General features: G+C 45.4%; 1 long non-coding RNA gene across 5 annotated transcripts in view; it reads left to right on the forward strand.

Moving 5' to 3' along the window:
• LOC118175572 overlaps nt 1-15,365 on the forward strand; it is a 237,581-nt gene that overhangs the window by 100,137 nt on the left and 122,079 nt on the right. For 4 of the 5 annotated variants that reach the window (XR_004755020.1, XR_004755019.1, XR_004755023.1 and 1 more), the window contains exon 2: nt 13,822-14,056. This is a non-coding gene — a long non-coding RNA (uncharacterized LOC118175572). Of the gene's footprint in view, nt 1-9,763; nt 9,897-13,821; nt 14,057-15,365 lie in introns of those variants that run through there. The other variant, XR_004755022.1, reaches the window with a different exon arrangement.

Here is a 15,365-nt window from a genome sequence, read left to right on the forward strand (position 1 = left end):
AAATATCTTTAAAGAATTGACAAGTTAAAATGAAGTATTAATCAAATGTGAATGCCACAGTGTATGATTGGGATGGATAGAATGGAACAGTGCAAACAGGGAAGGAGAGACTCAAAGAAGTTCAGCATTTAGGTGAAAGACTTTCAAAGGCATGTAAAGGGAGCAATGCAGGAATATAAGAAAGGAACAACAAGAAAAAAAGAAAGTGATATGATAAAGCACAACAATATTCCACAACAGGAGACAAATGGTTTAAAGAGCACGCAGATTACTATTGAATGTGAGTCAGTCTCACCTGACAAAAAGTTCTCAAGGAACCTGCCGCTGCAGTCCCTGCATGATTAGCAGTTGTCTTCAGCTACCTGCTGGCACTGGAGAGGGCCCAGAGGACCAAAGAAGGACAAACATAGCTCCTACACTTGAAGAGGGAGGAAGGTGGACCCAGGGAATTACAGACCAGTCATCTTAACCCAGAAAAGTAATAGAATAAATCATTAAACAATCAATTTATGAGCATCTGGAGGGTAATAAAGTGATGAAAGGTGCAGTCAGCATGGGATTGCAAAGAACAAATCTTGTCAAATCAATCTAATTTTCTTAACAGAGCCACCTGCCACAGTGGTTTAGGAGGATGCAGCAGTTATGATCTATCTGGCTTTTAATATGATCCCACTTTGCTTTTTTTATAAGCAAATGAGGAAAACGTGATCTAGAGGAAGTCCTCACAAGACGGGTCCACAACTGGCAGAGAAGTCACACATGAATAGTTCTCCTTTAAATGGGAAGGACACTGGAATTGGAGTCCCACACCTCTTTAATATTTTCATTATCCATGTGGATGATGTACTAAGGTGCTCATCTATAAAACTTACAAATGACAGTATGCTGGAAGGGACTGTGAGCAGTTTGGGAGACAGGATTAGAATTTAAAATGATTCTGATACTTTGGCGGAGCAGTAGGAAATCAACAAGATGAAATTCAATAGGACAATGGTGCAAATGACTCCTTAGGAAGGAGAAATCATGGCTATGTCCATGAAAGAGAAAATAACTGCCTTAATAGGAGTACAGTGGAAAAGGATCAAGGGTTATAATACTGCACAAGATGAATATGAATTAACAGTGAGAAGAAACAAATCTCACTCTGGAAAGCAACACCGGGTAGATCGTATATTCTGCTTAGCTGGGCACTAAGGAGACCTCAGCTGGAGTATGAAGTCTTTGGGTATTATGTGTGATAATGTGGACAAATTGGGGAGCTTCAAAGAGATACCAGCAAGGAGGACAAAAGTTTCAGAAAACAAGACCTGTGAGAAAAGTTGAAGGAGTTGAGCCTTAATAGGAAAAGACTGAAAGAGGACACAGTGCAGCCTCCTAATATGCTGAAGGGCATCTTAGCAGAGGATCAGTTGCTCTCTGAGGACATGAGATGGTGAGTACTAGGTTTAATTTCCAACCGAAGGAAGATCTGTGCTCCAGATGAAGAAATGTTAGCTCTTGAATCAACTAGCAAGGACAGCCATGAGCTTTATCAGGTGCTTTTAAAAATGCTTTGTCAAATTTTCTGTTGTTGGACATCTAGGTCAGGGATCTTACACTTTCTTAAGCTCAGGAGCCTCTGCCATTTCAATTGGGATCACAAACTATCTTCAGAAGTGATCAGAAATCCATCCCAGAGATAAATCTCTCTGCCAGGAGCTCCATCAAAATCAATGCAACTCCAGATAATACTGAAATACAAAACTACATATATATATATGTAGTGCTCAGGTGAGTTGTGAGCACATAAAAGGATGTAGATGCTAACCCATTCCATTCAATCCTATAATTAAATAATAGCATCTAAAAGCAAATGTTGCTGCTCCTGTTTCCTTTTTGAAGAGGAATTCACTGCCTGAAGGCTTTTCTGATTTTTTTTTTCCTCTTCAATTATATCATTTGGGATAATAAGAAGTAATCGTTCTCACGAGCCTTCCCTCACTTTAACCATAGTTACTACGATATTCTTCCTGCTCTTCATTTCCACAGCGCACTTCTTCCTTATAAATAGTTCGTGGGCGTCCAGTATTTCAGATGTGAAAGACCTGAAATACCATGTCCTTCCCTCAGCTGTTCACAACAGCAGCCCCTATTATATTTATTATTAATCCAGAAAGTCAGGAGTAACGATAACAAATAATACTGCAGATTGCTGAGCTGTGATTGATGAACAGTGATAACTAATGGCTGGGTGGGCAGCAGCGCTGCTTGTCGTAGGTCATGTCTTGGTGATGGAATCTGAGGCAGGGAGTGGGGAGAGCCCAGGGGGTGAGGAGGGAGCGCCATTCTGTCACTGCTTTCAGAAAGGTTCAGGGCTCACAGCAGGAGCCAACTTTTCTCAAAAATGCTCCATTTACTGTGTATTGATTTCTTCTGATGGTATGCACCATCGAAAAACTGCTAGAGGCAGGGAATGACCAAAGATTTACCCCTTCTTTTAGGTGGTTAAATAGGAACCACGCTGTTCTGAGAACCGTTTGCATTTTGGGTGCTGAACTTTTGGGAATTAGGTTCTGAGGCTTTGCTTTTAAAGACTGGCCCCACGTGGCCATCTGCATAACCCCCTCAGTTCGCTGCAGACAGATCAGGATCTGGAAGAGAAAGAAGAATAAAAAATGAGGAAGTAAATCCTGATTCTGATCTTAGTGGTAATTAGTAAAAATTGTGACTAATTATGCTGGGTTAATTGGCATTTGCACAGGTGCAGATGTGACATGTGAGCGTACCCTCTGTTTGCTACAGATGTTAAAACCTGATTTTAATTTCATAAAGAACTATTTTATCTTATCAAATGCAGAGGTTTGATTTAACAAAACACTGGCACCTGAGCTGGGTGTGAAATGACACAGTGACTTCGAGCAGCCAAGAATCTGTCCACTGCATTCAGGTCTCGCACTGAAACCTGAAATCACTTCATTTATGAAGAAAACTAGCTTGTTTCTTTATTACTTGGGAAAGTCTGGAACAAGAATGTGGAAAGAAATGGGGTTTCTCAGGCTTCATTGCAGAGTTCCAGCTGGTTCTTGCTAAACCTTCAAGTGCCATTTTCAGGTAGTGGCCACTGACACAAGCTGGGGTCTGGCGATACACGTGATGCTAATAAAGAGCACCTGCAATTTCACTGAGGTGAGAACAGGACTGAAAGATGGAAACTTGGTGGGGGGGGAAGTGCTCGTGCCGCGAAGAAGGCTCCGTGCCTGAGCAGGATCACAGCTCTCGTGGCTTTCTGTATGGATGCCACTGCTGGTGGAAGCATCTGAAATGTGATGATGGTCCATGAGTGCAGGTTAGCCGTGGGTTTCATGCTCGTGGTGAGGTGCAGATGCTTTTGAGAGGTGGTGTGGATCTCTGCAAGCTGCTGTGCAGTCAAGGAGGCTGCCTGCGTTGCTCTGTGGCCCCCGGTGGAAGAGCGGCGCCCTTGGCGTTGTGCTGGCTGGAACTGGAGGAAGGACTGCTTAGGCTGGGTCCTTCGTATCCAATCCTGGCTGATGTAGCGAAGGGAAAGCTGGTACTGAAAAGCCAGTGGCAGAATAAAGGTCACCATACGGGTGCAGCTCTCCGGTCTGCATCCTTGGTATGTTTCACCCACTGTGACTTGACTCCTAGGAAGCTGCAGGTGGAAATCCTTAGCTGTCCCACCCCGGTGTCCTGGTATGGCTGGGTTAGTGTGCCTGCCTGTCTCTGCAGGGTTTAACTCTTAGCTTGGTTTCAGCCCCTTCACCCTCACAACTTTTACCTCTTTTGTGGTGTAATTCCGCAGCTCACCGGCTCCGTGCCCAGGGCAGCCAGGTGTGCAGCCTTGCAGGAGTCCTTTCAAGGATCCTCAGATCCCAGATCAGCTTCTGGCACTTATCTTTATGCTCTCACCCAGGCTGGACAAAGTGCATAGCTTGAGGAAGAAAGTCATAGGAAGGAAAACCCACAAACGTGTTTCTTTTTGCTAAATTCAGATTGAAAGGTGTGGTGAATTACCCAGTGGAGTAGGAGGAAGCCTTTCATGGCTTTCATGAGCATCCCTCTCAGGTGATGTGTCCTAACCTGACACATTTCCCCTGACGCATGCAGCTGGCTGTCTGACTTCTCCCACTCTTTTCTTCAAGCTACTCTTCACAGCAACACAATAATAACAATAATAAAATCCAGGCACACACACACAAAGTAAGCGATGCAATTGGAGTCACTGCTGATCCAACTATTTAGAAGTTAGCTCCACTGGGGTGAAGTTATACTTCTTATGTTACTTTTCTTCTGCAGCTCTTTAGTGACCTCTTTGCAAATTTTAGCTAACTCCATGCCTCAGGACAGGTAGCAGTGCAAAACCATCCAGGGAAATCAAGAGACATGTATTGTTCCTAGCAACAGGAAACATTTTCCCAGCTTTACAACAACAGCCTTTCAGCTAACAACCCTGTGGCTGCCAGAACGTCGCTCCCTTCAGCAAGTGCCTTTGAAAACCCCAGCCTCTGACTTTGAAATGCACTTGGAAGGAAGCGCTGAGCCAGCAGAGAGCGGAGCACACAGGTGCGCGGGGCTCCCTCCGGTCCCTTCCAGGGTGGAATCAGGCAGGCAGCACCACTCAGTTCCTCTGCACCGCAACGATAAACATTATCTGGTTGTTTACCGGCTTCCAGATTGTACTGAGGGGAACATCGAACAGCTGGATCAGCAATTACGGCTCCTTTCTTAAGGGGTGCAGCAGGAATCTTTGGAGTGCAAACAAGCTAGAGAGAAGTCGGCCAGAGAATGGGCCAGGAAGAGTGCGATGAGTGAAGGCGACACCAGCAAACCTGCTGAGATCCATCCTGCTCTGGTGGGGTTCTTGGACACATTGTCCTGTGGTGTGCAGCAGGAAGGCTTTCTGAAGAAAAGCACGGAAAGGAGAGGCCGGGGGATGCCGCGGTGCTCAGCCCACGTTGGGGACCAACAACAGGGAGCTTGCTGAGCTTGCTGGGGGGCTGGCTGCCTCTCGGGCTGCTGGGGTAACTCCAGCTGGCCGCCCTCTAGAACAAAGTTTCTCTATTTTTTCCATGGAGAATGTGCACTTCTTTGGAAGGCAGAACAAAAATAGGAAAATTCCATCACTACTGTCACATAAAAACGAGGCTAAACTTCTGAGTATTCATTCATTAATTGTTTTCCTCTCCATTTTGCTTGTTTATAGCATGTGGAAGTAACCTTTAAGTCCTTAGTTCAATCGCATGAAACGACTGCGAAAAGCAATGTATTCAGATGGTTTGCAAACCACAGACTGGGAAATCGTTCTTTAGAGATCCTACTGTTTGAGAATATGTATGGTAAACAGAAGTGGAGGAATTATTGACTGACCTCCAGTCAACCCTTTAGCTTTCTAGTGGGGTCAAGAAGATCAATGCTTTTCAAGACACAAGTTTGTCTAATCTGTTTTTAAAAACCTCCAGTGATGAAGATTTCATGTTCTCCGTAGATGCAGTAGAAAGAGCTCTGTGAGCGCAGCTTCCTTGAAATTTGAGGCTGAGTGATGCAAAGTTTTCCTTCCAGCCATGAAGATCCTGGAAGAGCAGAAAAGCCCGGCGGGAGCTGTTAACGACCCCTCCGGGAAGCCCGCTGCTAGCAGCCACCTCCAGCTCGGTATGTGCTGTGTGGATGAACTGGAGGTGCTTCCGTCCCATTAGCCTGTGAAGTTTCCTCATGCTTTAATATTTATAGGAAGCCACTCTAACATATCAAACGTGTACTCATCTTCACTCCATTACTCACCAGAGAGATAACTCAATATGTCAAATATGCCCTGATCAAGGGGCGATTTCTCTTCTCCCCATGCCAAATGCAGACCAGGTGTAAATGGATGTCTCTCCATGAAAATTGTGTCTTTTTATGCCGGCACGGAGCACAGCCCTCTTCCTCAGTCTACTGGAACATTTCCCAGATACCAATGTCAGCTCCCCAGTTCAATGCAAAGCACATCATATGGCCTTTCCTTTAACCAGCCCTGCAGAAGGAACAGACTTGGATTGTACTTTCATGCCTTAGTACTTTGTTTAAGAGCATGAAATTGTCTCTCAGTGAGAGCGATGGAGTCTTTCAAGCTAGCAAAGAAGAGACATTTTTAAGCACCCTAACCCACAGCAATGTAACAGCTGCTGAGACCGGGATTCATCTCCCTCCTCTTTAGATGTCTAACAGCGAGAGGTCCGAGATAATCACCCCAATCTCTCTCCAGTCTGGGCCTGCGGGTACCTCCAGAGGCAATTCATCTGACCCAGATTAGAGGCTGTTCTTGAGAATGAAATGAGACGTCTTCACTGGGAGCCTGCTTCTCCCTGCTGTCTGCAAAGGAAGCCTGGCGTGACTGGTTCGGAATTAGATGTTGAACACCTAGATGCTTAAATTAAGGCAATGAGTCTTACCCTGCCTAGCATACAAAATTTCCGCAGTTTAGCCAAGCTGATGTAAATCCCCGTGCATTATGAACAGCTTATAAAACTTTATTTCAACCTTGTGTCCCACTGATTGTGTCCAAGCTTTGAGAAATAAAGGGGGGAAAAGCACATTTTTGGAGCTATTTGGCCTCAGTGTTTAAAAGTATCAGAACTGAAATGCAATTGTGAAATTCCGGGGTAATCCCAGCTCCCACAGGCTCCTCTGGAAGTCCCAGGAAATTTCTATCCTCAAGCTAGATTTGGACGAGGCACCCAGAAAAAAAAAAAAAAAAAAAACTTTCTGAAACAGTTCTTCATAAGCTGGAAGATCAGCAATGCAGCTTTGCAATCTCTTTCCCCCCCTTTTGAATCTCAGGTCTCTCATTCACGTAGAAAATTCCTCTGGCTTCATCATTATCTATTATGCTTAGGTAGGCTTAGGATGAGTTCTCATTGAGTTGGTTTTCTTCTTTTTTTAGTTTATTTTTTATTTATTTCCTCTCCTTATTACACTCCCCATTTCTGTGCTCCTACATCTCCAAGTAAATCCAAGGCAGCTTATTATTTATAGAAAAGCATAAATATCTCTAGTGCTCTGTACACCAGTACAAACGCATTACCTGACCTCCAAGTGTTCTTGTCACAGAAGCATCCAGAAGATACCAACACCTCTAGTGCAGGGATGAGGACAAGTCACTGGCATTCAGACGATGAGGTTGCCTCTATAAACAGGTTGTGCTTTATGGGAGAGGGCTTTTGTGTTCATGCGATGTTTTCCATAAAGGGGGGAATATATATTTTGTAGCCTTACAGAAAAGGTGTTTACCATAAAGGTGAAAAACAAGCAAACAAAATAACCTCCAAAAAAGGCTGGCCGGTGATTTTACTTGCACTTCATGGAGTGTTACTTCAGGCAAGTTCTGGGCTTGCCCTCTGGGCTGGGTGGCAATTGGTACCTTCGTTAATGTAATCCAGAATAAGTGCAGTTTCCCCTCCGTCCACGATGAGAACCCATCCTTATCAGCAATTGCCATGTTCAGTGGGGACAGGAGGAGATTTGTTCACCTCAGGTGGGTTACAGAGCTTGTTCGGACCCAGCAGATGTCTGTGCAATTCTCATGTAGCAGAGATTTTGTCCCACTTCTGTGGAGGGAACCATCTGAGTATTGCCTGGGTGGGAAGGCAGAGAGCTCCAGGCAGCCTATGCCTTCAGGTGCCTCTCTTGGAATTGGATGAGTGAATGTAGTCACCGAGGAATACAGAAGTATTGTTAGACACTGATGAACTACATCCTGTGCTATATATTCTTGGATTAATTTTAGCTAAAATTATTATGGGATTTTTTCACAATGAGAAAAAAAATGCTGGAATTATTGCATTTAAAACAGAGATAGAAAAAAAGGAAAATGTTGGCTGTACACAAATAAATGAGATTGTGTCTCTATGTACACCATTTCAGGTAGATGTATGTGGACTCTATTTTAGCAGAATAAGCATTAAGACATCTACAGACCCAAAATGTAAGAACCTATTGTACATGCACCTGCCTACGTCTGTTACTCCCCCAGCTCTCTTCCTGTAGAGCTCCTGTTTTATTAACAGTTTTCCAGCCCAAAAGCTACGAGCATTCTCCCCTGACTATGCACAGACAAAAATATACCCGAGCACAAACTGTGCATTCTGCTCAGTGGGCTGAAGATACAACATTTTGCTATTCAAAATCTTGATCATCTTCATTATCAGAATCCGTACTGTGACATGCTCATTTCTAGGACAGAATAACTAATCAAACTATGTCATGGCAGGAGTGAGAAAGGGAAAAACAGATGCAGTAAGGTCTGCATGGGTAACATTAGGGATGTCCTCAGACCTCCTAGATGCACATCCATCACCCTAAACTCCCATAGATACCTATTCTGAACTCATCTACCCTCCTTCCCCCAGCCATACTCAGGAACATACCACATACACCATTGCAGAGCTTCCCTAGCAAAGCCCTACCAAGACCTCAGCTACCATATATTTACTCCCACACGCTCCCTTCTGTAGATACAGTTTTTAAAAAATTCACATCACCACGTTCACTATTTCCCTGAAGTCAGAAGTAAGTCCCAGGAAGCTGCCAGAGGTTTAGAAGCTAAGCCAGCCATGCACAGCTCCGGTGCTGCTGACATTACCAGACGGCATTAATTTAATTCCACTCAGTTATGCTTTTAAATTTGATTTGAAAAATGTGTCATAAAATACCATTGAGAAGTGCAGTGCAGCATTTTGAAGCAGGCTGTGATGTTCCCTGCACTGACAAAGTCGTGGGGAAGGGAATGTAATTTTCACAGCTAAGTACTGGGGGGCATGTTGGGAGAGATTCCCTTAGAGAATGGGTTGAGTGAATCAAGAATCACAAATAAACATTATATCCACTAAATATTTTCATGGTGTAGCAGATCCAGAGAACTCTGATTTAATGCTTTAAGGCCAAGGGTTGATGGAGAAAAAAAAAAGATACATGCTAAGCCTTCCAAATCAGTGGGCATACCCAGAAAAAAAGGGAAGGAGGCTCAGAAGCCTTTCCATAAAGACACACATTTCCAGAAGACAGGTTTGAGAATTGCTAAGGTTTATGTTAATTGTATAAAAATGAAAAAGTCAATACAGCAATGAAGAAATACTGTCCCTGAGCCACCGTTACCCACTCCTCCTTAGGGAGTTGGGGTGAGCTTGCACTGGTGCCCATGCTAGCCACTGGCCTCCTCCACTCTCATTGCAATATAACATCCCTTAAAGCATGTTAGATTCCTTTTGCATTTTTGGTTTTGCAAAACAGAACCTTCTCTTCTACTTCCATGGACAGCCTATTTGGTCAGACCTGTGCAAGGCACCCTCCAAACCACCTGTACACAGTGCCGGCTCGTCATGTGTAGGACCTGGCATCCAGCTCTACAAACTCATACCTGAGAGCAGATGGTCTTATGAAAAGGACTGTGCTGGAAACAATTCCTCCTATCCAAAATTTCCGTTTCTTTTTTTTTCCATTCCAAATTTGACTGTTGTTGTAAGAAGCCAAAATCGGTAGTGGACAATTTGTAAGGAAAAAAAAAAAAAAAAGGATTCAGTCAATCAAGAAGTTTTATGCTAATCATTTGTATTATGTTTCAATACCATTATGGAATTGCCATAATTGCAGACAAAAGAATAGTGAGGGGGTTGTGCTTCTCTCAAATGACATGGCAAAATTTCTGAGAGGCGTTATTTAAGAAAATTTTAGAAACAGATTTGTACAAAGCTTTGTCTGATCCCCAAAGGCTCTTCCCTGTGTCTCACAGCGAGCACCATGCCCTGCAGTGACCCATCCCAGTGGTAAAGGTGCTCTGAAGAGTCTCTCCCGTTGACTGATCGTGATGGGTTTCATCTGCAGGGGATGGGGTGATGGCCTCCTGGGACAGCCCTGCGAGGAGCCGGGTCAGGTCCCGTGGTCCTGATTCACTCCTTGCGGTCCCTCTGCCTCCCGTTGTGCTCCTTTGTGTTGTGGGGATGAGCCTTTTATCACATAACACTGACCGGTAGCAAAAAGCATGCGGATGAATGGATCTGATCAGCTCTGCCTTGGGTGCTGGTGTCAGTCTCACAAAGAGGGGATGCATTGCCTTCACCCTTTTAATCTGAACCTAAACCAGGGCTATTGGAAAGCACCTGTGTGAGGGGCTCAAAGGTCTCATTTTCTAAAGAACCGTCCTTTCATATCTCTCCCTTCTTTCACCACTTCTCTTTTGCTCTCCTCTCCATTGTTATTTTCTCTTTGACCATCGTGTTCGCTTCTATTCTCAGAAGCCGGCAGAGCGGCGAACCGAGTTGCTGGCTGCATGCCTCACCCCTCGCAGGGGAGGCACATGTGAATGCCGAAGGCTCTCGTCCTGGCAGGCACCCAAGTGCTCCGTGACAGCCTTTAAGCACCTGAAGCACACCGCAGGAATACCGAGTGATCCTCAGCAGCACGGGCTGGGGTACCAGCAGACACCGAGCGGTGGCACGTCCCTGGAATACCGAGCAATTCACTCCTCGCCCTGGAATATTGAGTGACCCGGAGCCACCGATGCTCCCTGAATACCAAGCAGCTCTGCACCTTCGCAACTGCATCTGGAGGGAAGTGGTGTGACGTGGCTCAAAACCAATCCTTCTGCAGAAAAGAAAAAAAGGGTTGAAAAGATGCAGAGAGTCAGTCTGAAGCTGTGGAGTTGGATCCTGAGCTGGGATTTTCCAAAGAACATGTAGAATACAAGGTTCCCAGGCATTACTGAAGGATGTGGTGGGAGCTGAGCACCTGCTCAGGAGCTTTTTAAAAACCCAGTCTAAGACTGAACTGATGTGCAGAGAAACGCACTGCTGTTCCTCACGGGTCCTGGTGTCAGCAGCACACCAAGGGCCACCTCGGCACTGGAGGCACTGGGTCAGGAAGGCTGCAGACGTGATTATGAACTATAAATGACTCGCTCCTGAAGCCAAAACACTTCCTAATATTTCCATTGCTAGGGTACCTTCGACAGGAGATACACAAAAATGGTGATTTGGAAACTCATTTTTTTCCCCTCCAGGGTATTAGCACAAGCGTTACAAAGGCTTATAATCCCTTTAGACAACAGCAGCAAGAGCAGCAGCAACTACAAAGCCCTAAGCTTGGAACTCAATCCCCTGGTGACGGGCTGAACCCTCTGCTGAGGTTGCAAAGGAAGAGAAAGGTGTGAAGATATTTACATCAAACACATGGAACAAGAGGGGATTTTAATCAAACTTTTCTTTTTCATCTGTTCTTTCTTCTCTTGGAATCTGCTTTTTCTTTATCCTGATGAAATTCAGGGCTTGCTTTTTTCCTTTTTTTTCCTGTAAAAAGGAGGATTTTAAAAAAAAAGTCACAATCCCCCCTGAAAACTCAGAGTATTAAAACTCCAGGGCAATGCATCTCCAAAATCTATAAGACTGTAAGAAGATAAGAGACAAAAACCCACAGAAATGTTTCCTCTCTGTGTCTTTGGAAGTTGCAGACGCGTGTATAATACCCCTAAGCCGGGGTAATCTGCTTGCCTCCTCCTGCCTTTCCTGATGCACGCGGATGTACTTAGCATTAATATTCCTCACACTACAGCAAATGAACACCCAGGAGGCAGCTGACTCAATCAGTGCTTGTTTTACTTACTGTGTATCACTGAGAAAAGACCATAAACTAGAGCACGACAGATCTGTAATGCTCGTTTCAATATGCTTCCCCTGTTTGTTCCAGCCCTGATGAACTTTCATATTCAGCCAAAATAAAAGGAAAAAGAATTAAGAAATATATTATAGCAAACACATTAGCAACGTGTGGTAAATTACCACTGGAGATTCCAGTTCCTCATGGTAGGAGCATTTGTGGATAAACACATTTGTTTACTTCATTTTTCCTGCTGCTTTCTCCAGCGCCTGATTATTCACTCAACGATGTCACGACTCCCGAGTCTGATGTCATGGCTGTTTCTGCAGCAACCCAACTGAATCAAAGACAGTTCTGAAACCAGGTATGCTGGAGTAAAAATAATTTGGAAAAAAGCATTTCTCCATTCTCCCCCCCATAAAATTGATGGGCTCCTATCAAAGCTGTTTGGAGACTGGTATTTATTTTAATTATGATGGCACAATCACAAAATGCAAAGGAGCTAGCTGTTATTTTTGGAACAGATACAGCTGCAGGGTAATTGAGAGTGAAGTTTGTACAGACCATACAGATGAGCTTATTTCATATGGCCAGAATCACACACCCGGCTGGATGGGCTTCGAGATGTTGCCCCCCGATTTCCCTGATCGGGTCCCACTGTTGCTGGTGAAGATCTGTCCGTACCGTCAGCGGATCTGAGGATGAGAGAGGTTTGGATCTGTAACGGCTGCAGTGGGAGCACCAACACCTGCTTAAAGTAGCCCCAATCTGTGCGTACCTAAGTGAGGAGTGATGGATCCTCCTCTCCAGTTCCTTAATAACAAAGTCTGCCTTCCTTTCAGCTCCTCGCATACCTTCTCACGTGAAACCTCGGTTTAACCCGTCCTACCATTGGTCACTGTATTGACTTGATCGTGAGGCTCCCGGAGAGGCTTTAATTGAATTTGCAGCAGAAGAAATAGATCTGGAGGGACAGAAAGAGAGATGATGCTGGGGCAGTGGAAAAAGCTTTGAGGAGACAAGTTGCCTCTGGGGAATATGAAGGCACGAAAGTTGCTTTGATTCACGGAAACCAGAGAGAGGCTGAGAGCGGTGAAATGAGCTGTAGACCAGAACAAGTCTCTAAGGCGGTTCAGAAAACTTGGGTTTAATTTAGAGAGGAGTTTTGAACAAAGGCTTAAATCAGAGGCACCAGGCAATGTTGGTTTAGGGGACGTTTCCAGTGAGCGGCTTAGCAGAGCCGTGGAAGGGTTTTGGAGGGAAGCTGGGTGAAAAACAACGCATAATGAACCAGAAACCGGGTACAGGAGCTGGTGGCTTGACGGTACGGATGCTCCATGCTGGTGTACGTACGAGTTTGGGGGATGAAGGGAGTTTTATTGGCAGCAAGGTTCATCTAGGCCCCAGCTCCGAGGGGAATTTCGCGATTTCATGGTCAGGAAGAGGTTCTGCAGATGGTCAGCCAACTCAGGTGCCATCAGGCAGACTTTGCTTGACTCACGGGCAGTAGGAGGAAAGTTAATTCAGCAGCAGCTAGAAGGCGTGCTTTTCACGCTCTAGTGACTCTCTATTTACTGCATTCATTAGCTTCAAAGCCAAGATTAGCCTGTGGGATCCCTGCCTCCTGCCTTGTGACCTGGATGCGTCTTTGCCCATCCTCTCTGCTGCATTGTTTCCTAACAGGCTGTTATTAGGACAGCTGCTATTACAGCGGGGCCCGGGCGGCGGGAGCCCTCGCAGCGCCACGCTGCGATCTGAAGTCTACGTGTCCTTTACGTCTGATAAACAAACAATGGGTTTGCCTCCCGCTTTCACCTGCTTTGTGTTTTAATTGGTTTGGGCTCAAAAACACGCAGAAGGGCTGAGCTGTCTCAGCAATATGTAATATACCCGATTCACAGGAATTTGTGTCTCAGTATGGGGCATGTCATTCAAACGTTTTCTGCTTCAGAGTTGGTGACATTCGGTTCGCTTTCAGTCTCCTGTACGTAAGAAAAGCAATCACACATTCTGGGGGCCTCATAGCAAGCTCTGTTGTGATAATTCTGTTTTCCATCCTTTTTTTTTTTTTTTTAATGTTCCTTGCCCAGAGCATGTGTGTAATTACAATGCCAACGATAACCCAGGTTGCCACCTCTTCCATCCTTCCTTCCTATGATTCTATGAGTCCTTCAAGAACATCTTTTTTTTTTTTTTTCCTAGGAATTAGAATTGGTTCCTCAAAACCAGGAGGGACCGATATAAGATGGGTGACACAACACAGGAGTGACATGAAGCAAACCATTTGCCCTGTAACACCCCAGCCTGGGCACTGAAGAGTCACTTGAGCACGATGTCTGCAAACTCAACCACCTTCCCATTGCTACGCTTCCTGAATCCTGAATAAAGGAGAGAAAAACATGGTGGCTCTGTAGGATTGCTCACTCTGAAGACTAAGGTAAGGACAGCATGCATCAACAGGCCACAGGGAGCTTCTCCTCCAGTGCCAGCTCCTGTTTTCATGTGGTCTCTGGGCTCCTGGCATGGTGCAATCTCTGCCCACCTACAGATGCCCAGCCCCAGCTCTCCTTGGCCTGTGCAGTGGTGCTTCCTCAGAGATGCCCTTCCTTGCTGAACAAGGCCCAAATTACATATGGGAAACGACAGGAGGATGCCAGTTTAGCTGTAAGGAAAGGCCTGTGCCAGCAGTGCATCAGTCCTTCCTCTTCTCAAAGGTTTCCATGGTCACCTCTACCCCTCTTCCCTTGCACCCCCGCTGCCCTGGCAAGAGCTCTTAGTGAGTTACTAAGTCAGTTACTTCATTGACATCTTCAAGAGATGCACGTGTTGCTCTCCGCTTGCCCGATACATCCCATGCTCTGTGCCGCAGCTCCCGGTAATGCTGACTCCTCTCGCTGCTCCAGCCCTGAGCTATCAAACAGACCTGGCTGTCCTAGCCCTACTTAGTGCACCTTTTTCAGCACACCATTGCAAAGGCTGGGGAAGAAATTCCCCTTCCCCAGACAGATGGGGATGATTCATGGCACACGGAGCAGGCAGCCCTCCTAATTTGAAGGCCTGGAGTAGGTGTGCGCTTGGCCTGCTTAAAATAGAGCATCATTTTTGTGTCAGCATCTCTTGCTCCTCCACCCCCCGCAACGTTTGCTGATTACATCCTTGAAGTGTCACCTGCACATCAAGTTTCTGAGCGTGGCAGCTGAGTCCTGAGCTTGGAGGGAGATCAGCTTCCTCAGTACAGTCCTGAGAGGAGCAGAAATGAGAGAGAATATAGAAAATACCCGTCCCTTTGTCTTCCCTTCTCCTTCCATTCAACAGTGAGGCTCTTACCTGATTACCTAACAGTGTGCAATTGCTAATGTTGTGAGAAATGCTTGGGAACCACCAGATAAGAATGAAGAGCAAGAAGCGTTACTGCTACTTTTTCTGGGTTGAAGTAAGGTGGAAGAACCATAACATAACCCTCAGGACCTGGTAGCACACCAGCAGCAGTGCAGTGGTCGCTTCTCAGACTGTTGCTGGAGGTGATGCTCACTGGGTAACGTTCCCCACATCACTCCTGCTCACAGAAGGGCTGAGAAATCTTTGAGGTTTGTCTCCCTGGTCGTGTATATGCAGCACTCATACATGAAATCACCTTGGCCCCCAAAAGTGGTACTAAATAGTGCTAAAACAGGTCCCCTACCTCCATTTGAATGACATAAACTGAAAATTTGGCTGCTTTGGGGAGTAGATAGCACTTTTCTGCC

Source organism: Oxyura jamaicensis, chromosome 17 (assembly GCF_011077185.1).
Source record: "Oxyura jamaicensis isolate SHBP4307 breed ruddy duck chromosome 17, BPBGC_Ojam_1.0, whole genome shotgun sequence".
In the NCBI taxonomy this organism is placed as follows: domain Eukaryota; kingdom Metazoa; phylum Chordata; class Aves; order Anseriformes; family Anatidae; genus Oxyura; species Oxyura jamaicensis.